Source organism: Armigeres subalbatus, chromosome 3 (genome assembly GCF_024139115.2).
Source record: "Armigeres subalbatus isolate Guangzhou_Male chromosome 3, GZ_Asu_2, whole genome shotgun sequence".
NCBI classification, from domain to species: Eukaryota; Metazoa; Arthropoda; class Insecta; order Diptera; family Culicidae; genus Armigeres; species Armigeres subalbatus.
The window spans coordinates 227,705,206-227,725,148 of NC_085141.1; positions in this window are offsets into that span (position 1 = coordinate 227,705,206).

A 19,943-nucleotide genomic window follows, 5' to 3' on the forward strand; every position below is an offset into this window, starting at 1 on the left:
TGTCTGTTTGTCCTTGTATGTGTTTGTACATATGAGGCATGCAAAAATCGTTGTCAAATTTTCATCCTCAACCGACTTCAATTGAGTGCAAGAAACAGCAGCTATGGACAGTATGAGCCTGTCACGCCATCAATGTAGGATTAGGTAGGCTGACCAGATCATTTCGGTGAAAAAATTGGACAAACGTGTTTGCACAACGGGAGTCAAAAAACTTGTGACAATATTCAAAAGCAGTGGAAATTCAAAATTTATGGGCTTAATTTTCATTTTTCGTGTTAGAAGTTGGATAAAATTTTTAGAGTGAATTACTCACCACCATAACATTCTATTGTATTAGGTTAGTTGTGGAAAAATACTGAACTAAAATATTTCACTGTTCTAAAGGGGCGAGAACATAAACACGAAGAAACAAAAAATTACGCATTTTTAAATATTTTATAACAAATATGGAATTTTGGAATTTTATTTTGATCTACTCTACATTAATTTTTTTTTGTCTTGTTTGTCGAGACTTTTAGCCCGAGGCTGGCTCGTCTCGTACACTCTACATTAACACATACATTAAGGATTTTATCACTGACCAATATCAAAAACTTTTCCAATTCTGAACAGTTGGATTTTCCCGACATTTTTTTATTCACTCAATCGGTTCTTTATTTTATTTGAGGTCAACTTCCCCAATGAACCTATATTTTTGACGCCTTTAAGTATTTTTTAAATTTAAAACAGAAATAAAAAAGTGCTGTTTTTAAAGATTAGCCTAACGTTTGCTCGATTTTGAACGAAAATCGATTGTATTTTTCAGGGCGGTTCACACCTGCAACACTTTTTAGCATATGATTTAAATTTTTGAAATAGTTAAAGGCTTAGAAAATATGAGTTCTTTGGGAAAAATAGGCTTAAAAAAGCCAAATAATCGATTGAGACATTAAAACGAAAGCAATTTTGACAGGAATCGTCAATTGAAAATAACAAAAAATAGTCAGAGTACCCTGTCTGGGTATTAGAGAGATAAGAAAAAAAATGAAAAAACAAATGCGAACAGAATGGGATTATTAATTTCTCGTGCTAAAACCCTTTTTCATGAATATAAGTCAGGAAAAATCTGCGGAGAAGAATAACAAGAACCTCAACAAGCAAAGAACATGAATAAAATGTAATTTTATTTATTTCCATCAATATGTTTGGCGCATACGAATAAATGCCAAATCCAATCAATTAACAGTCCTTTTTGATCGAAATTGATTCAAATGATACTACATGTAGCCTTACACCTCGGAAATCTTGTCCATTTATTTTGTTCTTATGTGCTTCCAAAAAGGCGTAATTTCGTCGTGGAAAGTAAAACAAATCCTGGCGAAATTTGCAGACAAGCTCCTGATTTGTAAACTAGCCTGATCTATAAGACTGTGAATGTGAAGAATGAAATGCGAACAAATTTTCCCTTGTTGAAACTACCTTAGATTCGATTTTGTTCAGTTGATTTATAATTTATATTTGATTACAGTCCGACTGGGGTATTTATAGATATATTTTGCCTTTTCAGTCTGATATATTCAAACGGGTTTATATTCGCATTGCCCGACGTTTCGGCCTGTTTATCGGGTCTTTTCAAGGGAAAAGCAGTCTGCGTTCTTCATACACTTAACAACTATAAACATATATGCTAGGAATCCGCGCCACGACCTCTTTGACAAAGTTGTACTGATCTGATTCATATCTGATTATATTTACAGTCTGAGCCTGACATCTCAAATATTAGGTCGGACCACTTTAGGAAAAAAAAATGGGATAGAATAGTTAAAAGATATTTTTCGTTTTCTGGTGGACATTTCTAATGAAACACCGAAGACATTTTAAAGAAGAAAACTAAATACGTATTTGTCGATTCAGAATGGGATTAATTAGCAGGCGTTAATAGAAAATTTTGTATAACATTAGGTTTTGAAAACAGTTTATGATTTTTCAGCAGCGCAGCAAAACATTTTGATAACACACGACCTTACGAGACAGTATGCTTTAAATTTGTTTCAAAATTCCGCGGAATTTCGTTAAATTTCGTTATAAGCAAGTTTTTTCTAGCGAAATTTTTGTAATTTTACGAAACGAAACGAAATCAATAATTCAGATTTCGCCATGCTCAAATTCCGCGAAATTCCGCGGAATTTCGTTTCGAACCACCTGAAACAAAATTTTCGAAATACCGCAAATGCTTAGCTTTTATTCTCTCCGCGTGTCTCTATATAATAACAACATCTCTGCCTAAGACACTTCCGATTCGATCGCGCACCAATTACTTGCTCACCGAGAGCATGACAAAGGCGTAATGGGCGTGGTGTGGTGAGCGGGAGGCGGTTAGTGCAGGAACAACACTGCGAATAAAAAGCCGTAGATATGGGGGGAAGTGATCAAAACCTATTTCATGCCTTTTTGACCCTTCCTTCGGAAGTGTCTATAATTTCTTTTTGTTTGCGTTACGCAGGCATGTTACGTATTAATCTATCAATAAATCTTATGAATTATAAAATAAGTTTAATATTGAAAATATTATTATAACGAATGATATGATATGAAAATATGTTTATTTTTCTGATTTGTTTCAAAGAAACAATTGATTTTAATTAAGGAACATATAGAAGCAGTACCAAAAAATCTTCTCAGAAAAGCAAAATCGTAAAAATTTGAAGGGATTTCAAAAATTTGGAAGTGGAACATGTTTTGAGACACTAATAGACCACTTATATGCATGTATGTTTGCGTATGTGTGCAAATTCTGAAATTTACTAACATATAAATCTCACTAATTGTTAAGGTATTGAACAAGATTAGTATTACGAAATTAGGCATCCATAAGACGAAATGTATGTTATTATTGATCGCCATTGAGTTTCGTTCAGACCAATGATCGATTTAGTTAGTTCTGGATTAATTTATATCGAGGTCTCTAGAAATTACTAGCACAGAGAAACAGACGTCTCACTCAACACATGTTCCATCGTTCACCTTTTCAAAGGGAGATTCATTTTCTTGTAGGTGGTCGATCGGCCACCGATGGCGCTTCCATCGAATTTGCTTGTGTTTGACGTCTGCAAACTACCGCCATCTGGTTTCCGATTGTTCAATCAATTATGCCCCCCCCCCCCCCCCTTTTTTTTTTGGCCCGAAAATATTTTTCTAAGTGAGTTAACGATAAATTCTGGCGGTGAACTTTCATGCAGGAAGTGACTTGGGTTCATTCATTGCATGCGAGTTTGAAAGATTATACTGCTCTTCGAGACCTACTTTTAATTAATTTAATATTTATTTCCTACTAGTCGACCCGGCAAACGTTGTCCTGCATAGTAGGCGTAAATGCCCATGCAAAATTTCCATACGAATCTTAATTTTAGTATTTCACGATTTACTCAACCTTATTCGTAATTTTCGCATGGAGAAATGAACCATTTGTTTGAGAAACTGCATATGTAACATTTTTGGCCAAAATTTTTTATTTTTTTTTTTATTTATGGATCCTGTACACCTCCGGTGGTGCAAAGGGCCGACTTGAAAGATCTCCATCTTGAGCGATGCCCGGCTATCGCTTTAACCTGTTGCCAGGTTAGATTTCGGTCGACTTCTTTTATTTCTTTATTGAGGCTTCGCCGCCATGAGCCTCTGGGTCTGCCTCTGCTGCGATGTCCCGCTGGGTTCCAGTATAATGCTTGCTTACAGATTTCGTTTCCGCCCCTACTTAGAGTGTGGCCGACCCAGCCCCACTTCCGATCCCGAATTTCTGTTGCTATCGGCCTCTGGTGACAACGACGATGGAGCTCGTTGTTTGAGATCGATTTGTGAGGCCACCAGGCCCGAATTATATACCGCAGGCATCTGTTAATGAACACCTGCAGCCGTTGAGTATTCTCCACTGATACACACCATGTTTCGCTAGCGTATAACAGCACAGATTTCACGTTAGAGTTGAAAATTCGTATTTTGGTGCGTTCACTTATCTGCCTGTTTTCCAGATATTTCTTAAACTCGCAAAGGCAGCCCTTGCTTTCTTGATCCGTGCGCCTATGTCGATCTTGGTACCGCCGTCTGACGCCATTTGGCTACCAAGATATTGGAAGCTTTCAACATTCTCCACTGGTTGCCCGGCTACTGTGAAACTGGAAGGAGTCACCGTGTTTACATCCAACGATTTAGTTTTGTTGACGTTGATGACTAAACCTGCCGAGGAGGAGCGATCGGCAAGGTCGTTGAGCTTACTCTGCATATCAGAGCGCCGTTGCGCGAGTAGTGCAACGTCATCCGCCAATTCGAAGTCGTTTAGGTGCTCCATGGTTATAGGCTGCCATAACAGCCCGCGGTTTGGTTCACGGTCAATCGCATCTACCAGAATCTCATCGATTAACGGTGATAACGGTGATAGAATACATCCTTGCCTCACACCAGCTACGCCCCGGCTAGGGTCGGACAGGACCATTGTGCAGCACTCTACGAAAAGGCCTCGTACTGTGCTTTAATGAGGCCGAAGATTTTCTCAGGAACCTCTTGCGTCTCAGGGCGCCCACATATTCTCGTGGTTGAGACGGTCGAAAGCTTTTTCGTAGTCAATGAATACCAAGTAAAGGGACTCTTGGAATTCGTTGACCTGCTCCAAAATGATGCGGAGCGTGACAATATGGTCCACACAGGATCTTCCGGCACGGAATCCGGCTTGCTGCCGCCGGAGAGTCGCATCGATCTTCTCCTGAATCCGGGCTAGGATAATTTTGCACAGAACTTTGAGAACGGTACACAGCAACATAATGCCTCGCCAGTTATCGCATACAGTCAGGTCACCCTTTTTGGCACCTTCACTAAGATACCTTGCATCCAGTCGACCGGGAAAGTTGCGGTGTCCCAGATATTACGAAATAAACGATGCAGTAGTTGAGCGGATGTCATGGGGTCAGCTTTGAGCATCTCGGCTGATATGCGGTCGACCCCAGGGGCTTTATTCGATTTCATGCTTTGGATGGCTTTTGAATCTCTAGCAGTGATGGAGCTTCGGTATTGACACGTGTTATACGTCGGATCCTAGGCAGATCATGCCGAGGTGGTGATGGCCTGGTTGGCACTTGAAAAAGTTGTTCGAAGTGCTCGAACCAGCGTTTCAGCTGGTCAGTTGGGTCGGTCAATAACTGATCATTCGCGTCTTTCACAGGCATCGTTGCATTCATCTTCGCCCCGCTTAAGCGTCGTGAGATATCGTAGAGGAGGCGAATGTCCCCGGTTGTGGCGGCTCTCTCTCCTTCGTCGGCCAGAGAGTCTGCCCACGCTCGCTTGTCCCGTCGACATGAGCGTTTTACTTCCTTTTCAAGAGCCATGTATCGTTGACGGGCTAAGACTTTGGCTCCTCTGGTTTTCGATCGCTCTATCACGACTTTGGCTTCTCTTCGCTCCTCTATCTTCCTCCAGGTCTCATCGGTGATCCATTGTTTTCTCTGGGTGCGTAGTTCACCCAGATTGTTCTCGCTGGTGGCGATGAAGGCATTCTTGATGGCGGTCCATTGGTCTTCCACGCTGCCACCTTCCGGAATATCTGCAGCACGCGTCTCCAGTTCTTCAACGAAGGACCGTTTCACCGTGGCATCTTCCAGTCGGCGTGTGTTGAATCGTCGTCCAACTCTTTCCTCCTGCCGACGAATCCGCGCAATGCGCAGGCGTATTTCGCCGATGAGGAGGTGATGATCAGACGCGATATCGGCACTACGTTTATTCCGTACATCAAGAAGGCTCCGTTTCCATTTTCGGCTGATGCAGATGTGGTCGATTTGATTTTCTGTAAAGCCGTCACGGGAGACCCACGTGACCTTGTGAACCGGTCGATGAGGAAGAGCGATCCCCGATCACCATGTCGTTATTACCACAAAATTCTGCGAACAGCTCTCCGTTTTCGCTCATTTCTCCGAGACCATGGCGTCCCATAATGCGCTCATGGTTCGAGTTGTCGGATCCGATCTTCGCATTGAAGTCGCCCAAGCAGATCTTGATATCACCCTTCGGAATTCTATCTACGACGGCATTGAGTTGACTGTAGAAGTTCTCTTTGTCTTGCAGATCAGCAGCATCGGTTGGCGCATAACTTGGGATTATAGTAAGGTTTCGGACCCGTGTTCTAAATCTGGCAACGATTATCCTTTCAGTAACAGGTTCCCAATTTATAACCGCAGAGTGTGCCTGAGCGCTTAGTAGGAAGCCAACTCCGCGATGCCGAGGAGCGTGTTCACCTCGTAAACCAGAGTAGCGCAGAACTTATCCCGACGGCGTTCTGTGTTCTCCAAAGTTTGGCCAACGGACTTCACTCAGTCCCAGGATCTCAAGCTTCATGCGGCGTGCCTCATTGGCAAATTGTGCCAATTTACCCTGCTGGGCTAGGGTTAAAACGTTCCATGTTCCTATTCGTGTCCGTTGTTTCGCGCTAAGAGTCGTCGCCGTAAAATCAGTCCGTATTCTTTCATTATCGGTTTCTCGAACAAATTGATATTTCCGGAACAGTAGGTTGTTGGCCCAAGGTTCCCTATCCACTGGGATGGGGCTGCCATCTTAGGTATAGCTTCCGGGGAGTAGCATTTCATACTCAGCCGCCCTGGATGCCAGAACAGACGCTGTTGGAGCCGCACCTCCTTGGTGAACAGACGCTCGATCAGTCGGGTCAAATTTGTTTAAAGTCCCACCCAACACCAGGACTTTGGCCAAAATGAGATTTTTATATATTCTGAATCTTCGTCCAAATATACGTATTCTGGCAAAAAACACGAAAAAAAAATTTTTGTTCAGGAATGTATGAATTTTTTTTTCGTTTGTTTGAGAAACTACATATGTCCACGCACTTTGAAGAGTAATTGTGGAGTACTGCGTACAGTTTTTGCACCAGAAGTGTCCCAGGGTGTTGAGTTTTGCCAAAAACTTTTGATCTGTATCGAAGAAATCGAAAGATTCGATGCCAATTTGTTCAAAAACAGTTTTTTGTTGTTTTCTCGAAATTGTGTAAAATAATGGACTTATGCAGTTTCTCAAACAAATGATTCAAATATCATATAAACCCGTCGGAAACGATAATGAACATATCTGCTGAAGTGATGAAGAAAATCCATCCAGCCGTTTTCGAGTTATGCGGATACGAACACAGACCATTTCATTTTTATATATAAGAACTAGATTACGAATATATGGACGCAAAACAAAATTTCGGAATACCGCTACACCATTACCATTTTTTTGCTATATTCAATAGTTTCTTAGTCTTATGACATTCCAAATCTACATTCTCAAGGCCTTGAAAAAATGAATTCAAACGCAATTATGCGTTTTTTGGCTCGCTTGCATATGTCGATCTTGAATGACATAATATTACAAGCCTTTTTCGTAGTGCGCACTTTTCGTTGAATAAAAGCTGGTTCTCAACCTTTTCAGTGTCGCGACTCCCTTGACGATAAGTCCAGTTGCCCACGATCCCCTTAAGGTATTTATTAGGGTGGTTCAAAAAATCTATTTTGCTCCACAGTGCTTATCTGATTCTTTACCATGTTCTGAGTGTCCTCAGAAAATTTGAACTGATTTAGCACAAGCCATTTCAAGTTTGATTTAGGATCATGACTAAAGATTCGCAACCTGTCCTAAAATCGATTACTAAATATTGGGACGAATAATCCACATGCGGTTTTCACTGAGTGAAAGCTCTTGAGTATTCCTTTAAGCTATATAAGTTTTCTTTTAACGTGCGCATAATGGTGAAGCGTCATTAACAGTATAATGAAAACATGAATTACCCCATACTAATTTGCATGCAAAGTTGAAATGGCTTGTGCTAAATCAGTTTTAATCCAAATGAGCTCAAATTTTCAGAGGACACTCAGAACATGGTAAAGAATCAGATGAGCACTTTGGAGCAAAATCGATTTTTTAACCACCCTAGTGATTATAAAATTAATCCAGTGGTAAGTTTCAAATTCACTACATGTTTTCTACTCTCATTTCTAGAATTACAAATCTGACGATATATTATTTATTGTACAGTGCGGAAATTCAAGTTGATTGTTCAGCATAAGTAAGCAAATGATTCTACCATTGCTGTGTTACCACTTTTTGAATAATTGTTGAAAATCCATTCTCGTGTTGAAAATCCATTCGCGCATAGGTTTTTAGAAGCAAACGGTGTTAGAATATTCAAGGCTTGTTACGCAACTTTGGGGTACAATTTGTATATATTGTACACCAAAACTGTCTCAAGTGTTTTTCTTCGAATAACTCACGAGATGAGCTAAGTCATGCTGATTAAGCAAAAAACGTACCTTTAAGGCAACTTTTGGTAACTTGGGAAATGGAAATAGGTAAGCGAGACTTTTCTACCATCTTTCTTCATTAAGATGGACAATAAAATCATTTTTATACTAACTTCTTAGGAAAATTTTATTATATATGTATATATTATATTTTTTTTTTATTTTATTACATTTTGCTAACCAACGTACCACAGTGTTGAAAAGAAGGCCTTCGTGAACTTCATTCATTTCTTTGCAGAGTTCTTCTTAACACACGTCTGGTTGAAAGCTTTAGATTTGATGTAGTTCCTGATTCTCGACGTCTCCAGCTCTTTTTGCAATGTTTGCAGTAGGGTCTTACAAACAAGGGCATATAGGAAAATCATGCAATGAACACCCTTGGCATTTACTATTCTCTGAAATCCTGACTTTGATACAAGCACCACTGCAAGCCACCAGATTCAAAAAGCTATTTATTGTAGTCATGATGTCGTCGTTTTTGGTTGTAGTTTGCAATCATTACATAATAGAAATTCTTCTATGAACTTCTTTTTAATTAATTGCAAAGGTCTCACGACCCCCGGTTTGGAAACACTGCTCTAGAGTATTTCTATGTTGGTGCTCTTTTCACCTGTGCGAGATTATAATGAAAAATATTATTTCCCTATACTAGTTTCTATGTGAACTGTGGAAAATCATTTCTTAAACAAATCAGCTCATATTTCCAAAATCAATTTTTAAACCACTCTAAGGTCTCATTGCTAAATCAAAATGTATAATGCAGTTACAGCTTTTGATGTCTTGCCAAACTTGTACATAAATCAGTTAATTCGTTGATCATTTAGAAACGCAAGGCAAAAAAGCAATAAAACCAATAAATGTAGTAGAAAACATTGTATAGTTTACTGTTAATCTTTGTTAGAAGAAATTACATAGAAAACATAGTATATTGATCGAATATAACTCGTAAACATTTTTATTCGCCATATTTTCGAGGAATTGTGCAATAAATAAAATCAGCACACACCGTATAAATATCAGTTTTGCTCAATCCCAATTTGTCACCCGGGGCGGAAAACAACATTGACATACACTCGTTTCCGCATCGCACCGCCCCGTATCCCAAGTGACTCACATTTCAAGCCTTGTCTGACAGCCACCGATCAATATGCGAGCATCACTTGATGATAAAAGCGCGCAAGCCTAAATTGAGACAAGAATCAATCAATCTGGCGAAACGGTTGGCGCTTAACGGTCCAGAACGTGTTCGGTTGGGAACCTGTCCGGGGGGGAGCGAGCTGCTGAGCGTTGCAGCACATTATTGTTGGGCTGCGCCTGATGCCACGGGATTCGCGTGAAATTGAAGACAGCTTCTGCTAGCGCTTGCCATCGCCGCCACCGCTGGCTGCCGTGGAAGAAGAATCGCTACATCAATCATCCGCGGATCCTATCCAGCTTGACACCGCGCCCTACTGTGTTATAGTGTCACGCTAAACGCGTGAATTGAATGTACCCGACGGGCGAGGATTATGTTGGAAATGTTTAAAGAATTGATTTTCATAGATGGTGGTGCACTGGTACGGTATGCTAGAGATTAAATAATACAAACATTTTGAGATCATTTTTACATAGTACAAAAAAAAATCTAAGGTTTAGTGTCAACTTTAAAGACTGTTGTGACGGTAAAGAATAAAATACAATAACTCTTCTCAAACTTATAGATAATTGTGTCTGAGCTATTGAAATATGTACTTTAATCGCTAAAATATCTAAAACCTACACGAAGATTTTCGTTTACCCATTAATGGTGCTTTTATTTGCTATCCCTGTCTCTATGCAGAAAAAAATACCCATTTTTTGAAGTTCGGCGGCATAACCCATCAATGAGTTATGGCGCTGAACTTCAAAAAATGGGTAAATTTTTCTGCAGACAGAAAAAGAAAACAAATAAAAGTACCCATTAATGAGTAAATCACGTTTCGCCTTGTACTGTCGCGCCACGGCCCGCTTGCCTTGTAAGGAAAGGATGGGAAACTTGATCCTCTTGTTTTATCAAGAACCAAACTGCCGTTGCAAGCATAACTATCTCATCTTTCCTTGATTTCCTATCTATATGGGACACATCACCCAGTGGACGAGTGGACAATTTTTCGCTTTACGAAAAGTTTTGCCCTTACTTGGTCAGATATCGAACCCACACTCCACAACGTGCAAATGCGTCCAGATGACTGCACTGACGCCGTTCCATCCACGGTCGTGAAGCCCTTAAACATAGAGGTTACGAGAAGAATATTGTTCATATTATTCACCAAAGGTGAGATTGCAAACAGTCAAATATTTTAACACACACGAATTTGCTTTAATTTTTATAAACCTTAATAAATTTTACGACATCTATTAAATAAAGAAATCATAATAAAGTATCAATTAAAACCATTTTGTTGCTGATGTTTTACGACATTGGTTACGACAGTGCCACGAAGGAACCACTCTTTTCCTCCTACCCACACCATACGAATTATCATCAGACATTGATGCAAGCGCAAGTCCTAGGAAATCGACTCTGTTTCGAGTGGAAGATCTTTTCCCAACCCATCGCCTCCTTCCACTCGGGCCTATTATTTTCTTTGTTTGTGTTGTCACCCGGTAATATTCTTTCTGCTCCATTAATTTTCCGCAAGTCCTCCGGTACACTATTCGTGCGAAGAATGCCGACAAAGTTCTAAAGTGGGTTCATTTTTATAGGATTTTATGATCCCCTTGTAGGTGTGTGATGACAAATACGGTGTGGTTTATCGAGTGGCGTCGTTTTATGGCCATGCTTTCTCCGAAAGTACCTCCCATCACATTTTCTCTGCCGTACTGGATGGTGCATTGCTTATAACTGGGGGTCCGTTCTGTCACATGAATCGTATTCAACAGGAGGACCGAAATTTGAAGAATATTTCAACAAACAGCTAATTTGGGAAGTTGTCTGCTCTTTCCGGTATGCCAATTTGCATAAATCATAATGCTTTATAAACCAAACACAATAAATCTGTAATTGTATCTGGGAGTGGAGAAGTCACGCGCTGCGGAGCTGAGAAACATTACAAAAGGGCGTCACCGCCGCAAGCGGAGATCCAGGAACAAACATAAATATATTAAATTTGAATAAATTTTCTTCCACGTTTTTGCAACTGAAGGCAAAAGTTTTATAACAAAGTTTCACTCTTTTTCGGTTATCCTCCGCCAATCTCTATTTACGTCGCTCTAACTCTTACTGATGATGAAGGAATATAAACGTAGGATAATAAAGGATTGGTGCCAACAATGAGGTAGCAATGGATTACACTAGTTTCATTATTGAAAAATGAAAAAGAAGAGTGTGGCGTCTCACCTATGGCGGTTAGGATGGAATACGGTACATGGAGTAGGCGAATGAATTCCATCAGCTGTTCTGGAGACATTCATCGCTCAAACAGCGAGAATTGGATATCTGCGGTAGGCTGGGCACCTAGCCGGAATGTCGAAGTATAATCCGGTGAAAACGCCCAACAAACAATTTTGGCTGAATAAGGTAGATTTTTAGCTGAAGAAGACAATTTTTGGCCGAATAAACGCTTTAATTTCATCCGATGTTTGTTGGGCGGGTATTATAATAGAGTAGTTTTTAGAATGGACTTTATTTTCGCACATTAGATGAATGTATAACACTATTTTAGCATTCATATTAAATTCACTATTTTCATTAGTATAGTGACACAATTAACCAAAACTTTTTTAAACAATATTAGAACACTCGTTGCCAAAATACAGCTGACGATTTTTACTTGAAGCAGCACATTATAATTGCCTACCTTACGGCTTTTACAAACGATTAACAGTGAATAATGCACCAACATTTCATGGACTGAAAACGCATTTATCTCTAGGCCGAACATAAAGTCCATTTCGCACGAAACTTTTGATGGATTAAATAATAGATTGTGACACTAATAGTTTGTAACAAACAAACTGTTAGACTCATCGGCCAAAAAATGTTACGATATTGCGTACATTTTTTGGCAAACTGTTTCGGCTTGTTTGGTGTTTGTTTGTATAAAATGTTAATATTCGCATTATCAGAGTGTTTAAATGTACATTTTCCAACAATGCTTCCGACACCTCAAACTTCTCCGAAACTAATGAGTAATCCAGCAAAAAGGTCAAATTAGAACAATGAAATGAATCAGTTTGTCGCAAATCTATCCAAAACTCAGTTCAAAGTCTGATAAAATATATTCTTATTCTTGAAATTATTTTTATAATTGAATTATCTCTTTCATATCTGTGATGATTAAAGAATACTACTTTTTCTTGCATGTAGAACATACTCAGAAAGCACTTCACTGTAACTACGAAACACTATTGCGTTATAAATGCAGCACACTGTGTTACCTCACGAAATTCGCCTCTTCCAACATTTCATACATCGTCGACTTATCGGTAAATTTTCACACATTTTCAGTACCTTCCCGCCTGAGATGATGCAAGATTAGCAGATTATTAGGTCTCCAACATTTTGATTTTTCAAGAGACTGGCATTGCAACATTTACAAATGTGTTTACCAGTTTGAGTACAGGATAGAATAGATAGATCGTTTCTGGCTTGTAGTTTTCAATAAAATTTGTAATTCCGTTGGACCTTTCATATAGAAGATGTCCTTCCAACTTGTCAATTTTCATGTTTGGAATCACCTGTTCATCCGCCAAACATTGTAAAAATCTGATCTATGTTGATTGGAATGTTGCCCCAGGGAAGATTCACGGTTATGTCGTACCTCTTCGGCCGAATAACACTTTTTGTGGCTTGAGCCACTTCATGCACGACACATCCATTACTTCCATGTACAATTTCTTGCCGTGCCGGCTCCTCCGTGACACAGAGATGTGTCTTGTCATGTCATCGCTGACATCAACTTCTCCCTTGGTCTTGTTGTAAAACAAGTTTATGTCGGGGTTTTTAAGGTTCTTGGTCTCCAGTGCAATTTCCTTGGTAGAATGGGCAATTACCGGCTTCTGACCTATTTTGCGTTGTAAGAAAGAAGTAAGCGTTTTTTCCCATAGCACTTCCAGGCTCCCGATCTTTTTTGCAAGAAACTCTGGTATTGTAGAGCTCTATGATTGTCAATATTGGGCGATGTTCTCCAGTTTCGCTCGAAAATCCTTGATGCTCTCCGGTCCGCATCCTCGCTCTTCGCTCGAAAATCCTTGATGCTCTCCGGTCCGCTTCTTTTGACGTCCACGCTTCATGCCGTAAAGATCCACTGATAGAACCAGGGTTTTATTTAGTTTATTTATTTATTATTTATTTATTTATTTATTTATTATTATTAATCTCGCTTCATCCGGCATAGAGCCTAAATGAAGCCTGGCTGGGAAAAGACTTTTTAAGCTGCCCACATTTTTGAGCCTGCTCAAATAGGCGCAAAACCCTGCATCTTTCGCAACAGTACAAATATATAAATATAATTATATTCTTAAAACATAAACAATATCAACATAAATAAATAAAATAAAATAAATAAAAACTCTCTACAATTTTTGTTCCTAGCGTCGTTCTTTGAGTTTACATTAAAAAGTGGCAGCAGAGAAGTTGAAGTCAAACAATTCGTACACGGCAGTAAATGATGAAGACATGAAGTGTACCGGATTGTGCAAACCGTAGCCTGTATTAGGTGCTTCAAGATGTAGAAATCCACGTTGACGAAGTACTCTCATTGGAGCGTGTATGTTTATTTGTTGTAGCAATTCAGGAGAGTCAATTTCACCGAGAAGCAGTTTCGCCCCAAATACAGTTACCTCTTCTGTGTTCTAGTGTATCGATGCTGAATAATCTGCAACGTTCTTCGTACGGTGGTAAGTTGATCGGATCATTCCAAGGAAGACTTCGAAGAGCATATCGCACGAATTTTCTTTGTATTTCTTCGAACCTAGAAATCCATGTAGCTTGATATGGACACCATACTATTGCATTTGTTTCCAGTATCGATCTAACTAAATAATAATAATAGTTCATTTATTTATCTTCAGATAATTAGAATTAATTCATACAGTTTTCACCTTAACATAAACATAGTTTTTACAAATTCAGAGCACTTTCTTTTAAATTCAATAACAGTTCTTGCATTTTTTATATCTAAAGGTAATTCATTAAAAAATCGTATTCCTCTATAATACATTGACTTTTGATTTGTCGTCATTGTAAATGGCACAACACGTAAATCGTCAATTTGCCTCGTTCTATGCTGATGTAAATTTCGTCCTCTAACAATAATGTTTGTTAAATATTCTGGCATGAGGTTGTTCTTTAGTTTAAAAATTAGCACCAGCACATTAAACGTAATTCGTTGTTTGACTGTTTGCCATTGTAGTGCATCCAACATAATATTGATTGGAGTATACCTATTGCAATTCAAAATGAATCTCATAAACTTATTCTGCAGTTTTTGTAGCCTTTTGAGATGCGTGTCGCCAGCCAGAAACAAAACCGACGAACAGTAATCCATATGCGGTGCAACTAGAGACTTATACAAAAAGATTTTACTCCAAAAAGTTAACTGACTTCTCAGACGAGCTAACATACCATACTTTCTTGCTACTTTTTTAACAATATTATCTATATGCTCTTTAAAATTTAATTTCTGATCAATATGCACACCTAAATATTTAAATACCGTTACTCTATCAATTTTTGTTCCGTCAATATAAAGCTTTAATTCGTCATAGTTTATTTGTTTTTTGTTTTTTTTTTTATTCTTTATTTAGGTGTTTTTTAATTCTAGATTAAGTTCAACACCGGCTTTGTTTTTGTTGGTTACAACCATTGATTTTGTTTTTGTATATTCAGTTTCAACTTTTTGAATTTCAACCATTTAGTCAGTGTTACAATATCATCTTTCATTTTTGAACTGCTAACAAAGGATCTTTTTCACCATTAAATAATACCGTATCATCAGCAAAGAGATTAACATCGCAATACTTAATACATTGCTTCATATCATTGATGTACAGAATAAAAAGCAATGGTCCTAAAACACTGCCTTGGGGTACTCCTAAAGGTACCAATTTTGGAGGCTGAAGTTGCATCATTGTATTTACAAATTTGCGTCCGATTCGACAAATATGTCTCAAACCAACTAAGGACTTTTCCTCCAATACCGTATTTACGCAGAGTATTTACCATTACAGGACGAGAAATTGTTTCGAATGCTCGTTTAAGATCCAAAAACAATACAATAATTGTCTTTTTTTCTTCAATCATTCTTTTCCACTTATACAAGAGTAAGTTTAGGGCTGATTCGCAGGAATGAATTTGTCTGAACCCGGACTGCTCCTCAATCAAAATGTTTCTATCATTTAGATATTCCAACAGTTGATCTTTTACAATTATTTCCAACACCTTCTCATATATCGGTAGCATATTAATTGGCCTGTATTCTCCGGCATTCGTTGTCCTCATTACTTTCGGAATTTGTATAACAATTAATTGTTTCCAAACACTCGGAAACTCCAGTGAGAAGAGATTCGTTAACAATTTCTAGTAAAAGTCCACCAGTTACTTCTAATGAGTCTTTCAGTACTTGTAGATTCACATTATCAATACCCGACGAGCTACTTATTTTATCAATTGCACGCATTAGCGTTTCTAACTAAAGCACAATATAATGATCGTAGACAAAAGGGATCACGAAATTCGTCAGCTATTTTAAACATAAATCCCAACTGCCGATTAGCTCTAGAGATCACATCGTCGTAATGCACTCGAAATGTAAGTCCAGAATCAAGTATAACACCCAAGTCACGGAAAGAGGAAGGGAGTATCCTCAATTTGAAATAATAACAATGGGGCAGCCTTTTTTGATTTGGCTGCCATTTTGGTTTTGTTTTTAAAAACTATTTTCTCGCTAGGTTTGCAACCACCGATTTTGAATATCACTACATCGATGGAAAGCTTAGCTTATATTGAGCATTGTGTTCAAAAATCTCAGCTGTATGTTTTTTCTATCAAAAGTTATGTACGATTCACCAAATTATTTTTTTAAGAAAGAACGAACGAAAGAACATTATTTTTATGGTTAATGTGAGACTATGACATCAGTTCATTGATTTCATACACTATTCTACGCCAAATATATTTTGAAAATGAAGAGCATATCTACAACAGTAATTTATAAGGCTCAAAACTTTAATCCAATACCAAATCCAAAAAACGAGGGGTCCATAAAAGTGATTTCGTCTATAACTAACGAGGTGTTTATCTTTCTGAAAAATTTAACTCGGATCTCTAATAAACTCGTGTAACGGGACATGGGAGCGGAAGAGAAGGTTCGGACGGAATTAACAGCCTTCCCTTAAGCGCCAGGCAGTTTTTACACTGCCGCGAAGGTGCGTTCTTAAAACTCATTCAGAAAGTCCCGTACCCGGCCAGGAATTCTCAGGGCGAGTTCTTTCTTTAAGCCTCAATCCACACTCAAAACTCTAGCGCAACCGATACCTAACCGAAAGAAGAATCTTATTCAAAATATGTACAAGCCACAGGGTGGGAGGTTTACCATTAAGGATTCCCCTCCCAGAGCCTATTCTAAACGATAAAAAAAAACCGTTACGATTTAAATTTTCTCTCACCTTCAAACTGAACAACTAACGCTTTGCCTTTGTAACATAGCTTATGCTTTGTGCGTTTATTAGTAGCTAATACGATTCTGCGCAGGTTTATGGCTAATAGCTTTCTGGCAAACAACAAAAATAAACTAGCTTTTCACTTATAGTCAGTTGTGTACTTTTTACAATTTTTGGTGTGTTAGTAATCACAAATAGGTCGACCTTACTTAACTTTTCAGCTTCCGGAAGCGACAACGGAGTTCAAGCGATGTCCAGCGGCGGATGGTAAGAGCTCTTACTTGATGACGGAATTCGAATTCGTTTGTTACGGCCACGTGTAGTTTTCCAATTTTTCACGGGTTCTGTCCCAGTGTGCCTAGCAAAAACTTGCAACAAATTTCTACCTTGCAACGGCGGTTGGCCCTCTATAGGCCTTTTCACGAGACGTTTAAAAACAGCTGATTTTATCGTCAATTGACAGTTCTTCTATGAAAGTGACAGCTTCGGACTTGCACGGTCGTTCAGCGGTTGTAAACAAGTTCAGTCTCGGCAGTGTCACATGAAAAGGCCTATTAGCGAGTAGGTGAAACACTGGTAGTGGCTCGCGGATATCGTGGTGAATGAAATGGTGGTGTGACGTCACCGTTATGCTGCAGCTCGGATGTTGAGTTGCATCATCATCATCGACGGAAAGTCGATCAACGCGTCGATGTCACCGCGACGGGCGGTTGGCTCGGCCCTAGGGGTGTACCCTCGTTTGAAGGGAGAATCTTCTAACGATTCACGATTACATTTTGAAACAGACGTAATTTACGAATTTACTTTTCTATCTGAATTTTCGTCTTATGCTTTGTCACACTTCTCAGAGGGTCATACTCAACGTAGCTTTGAACCTAGCATTACGAGAAAGTAACCTTAGAGCTTGGACAATGGACCCTATTGTTTAACAAACATGGTTGCCACACGTGGTTTCACAGTTCACCAAATTTGTTACGAATTTTCTATTTCACACCCCAAGTGTTGTTCGGACATATTGTTAGAACTTCTATCTCCTGCCAATTATATTTTCCACTAGTTTTTCACACCTTCTAATTTGCTTTTAAGTTGGAATACTGATTTTGCCACTAAACAGGTCCTTAACAGTCGGGAGGTAGAATGCAAGAGAAGCTTTAAATCTGTTTGTACCTTCAACGTACCTACCGTGCCCGTTCGTTCGATTATTTCCGAGGCTGTCATTATGATAGTGAACTAATTTTTGAAAATTGAACTCTCTTAGTAATTTATTTTGTTACGTTCCTTCACCAGAGACCAAGAACGCAATCTTCGTTTGTGACAGTAGAGGCTTATTTTTAATTCCACTTTGTATTTTTTTTAAATTTATTTTTGGTTGGATATAATGGGGATATTTTTTTATTTGCATAGGATTTTATAACTTTGTTACACTCGCCCAAAACCTTTCAAATGAACATAAATTTGGACATTTTCAAAGATCTCGTGCAAATAGTGGCCCGGTCTCAGCGAGAATTACTAACATGTAGGCAGCGCCGTAGCGTGAGGTTGGCCAGGTTGGCCCCCGCCAAGGGCGCCAGGCCCTAGGGGGGCGCCGAGATCAAGATTTCAGCTTTGAGAAATAGATCAGATTTATAAGTTAAGGGGCAATTACTAATAAATCGACTACAAAGCCTAAAATAATGGTAAAGATATTTTGAAAAATCTAGAGCACGAAAAACTATATCTTTATATTCACATCAACATGTCAAGAGTCCTCCGGGACCATAATGTTTTACAGCAGCGATAACCATTGTTTTCTTGAATTCACTAGTTTAAAGTGATTTAGATTCAAGCGATTCCCTCAGAGACTACAACCATAATAAACCCGGTTTTGGAAGGTTCTTTTGTAATCTTATTACATCTCCGATTCCAATAAACCAGAAACGAAGTCGTTGAATAGTAATAATATGGTGATATGGTGGATATGGTGAATAGTAATAATTTGAATTTGACATATCCTCTTGCGTATATACTAGTTAACAAAAAGTTTGAACGATGATGTGTTAAAAATGTGTTAAAAGTTTCACTTCAAAATGTTGGATCCAAGTCCACAAGTGCGTCTAAACTACCGACAGACCCAATCCAACAATGGATTTATCTCGATACGAATAAACCGATTTGTGATTTTCTTGACCAGACTAGGTCCTATCGTTATTTCGATCAATGACCAACTCACTCCAAATTTTGTTGAAAGACCAGTTCCGACCAAGCCACTGCACTGTAAAGTTGGATTTTTTCACCCGAGTAGGTCTGATTGCTATTCCAAAGATCATCCTATCCTCTCCTCCAATCCTAGGGGTTTTCTTGATTCGGCAACGTCCGATAGCGATTCGAAAATTGGCTTTTTTTTTCTGTTGGGGGGTAAAACTGCGTCCATTGAGTTGAACTTTTGTGGTATACCCCTGCCCTGATTAATAATAACTATTCGCATCTTGTAGGTTGATCACCATTTGTCATGTGAACAACCTAAGATGTGTCATAAAATAAAACCCACTACCTTTCCAGGATTATCAGTCTAAAATTCTCCTGGTTACATAAAGCCACTATTGAGAAATTTAGATCTACACTTGTACAATGCATCTCAACAGCATAGCAGATGTACGGAGGTTCCACGTCCCATGTTACAGAAACGACAGATATCATTCTGAACGTCTGGCCAATATTTTTCAAATGATATCTACTCCCGGTCCGGTTATAAGGCCAGTAAATATGCAAAGAGCTCTCTTATTGAGTTCCAAGAGCTTTTCGATTTCTGAAACATTGGGAATAAATTAATCTCTTATTTTACTCAGTAAGAAAGGGGCGCCCAAAAAGGTTTCGCCAAGGGCGCTGAGAGTTCACGCTACGGCTCTGCATGTAGGGGAACGGTTCGCCACTTCATCTCATAGCTCCTATTTCCATCCCATCAAAAACAAAGAAATGGAAAGGAATTTGGTTTGTTTATTATTTTTGTGATTTTTTTCAGCAGTGAGCACGCAT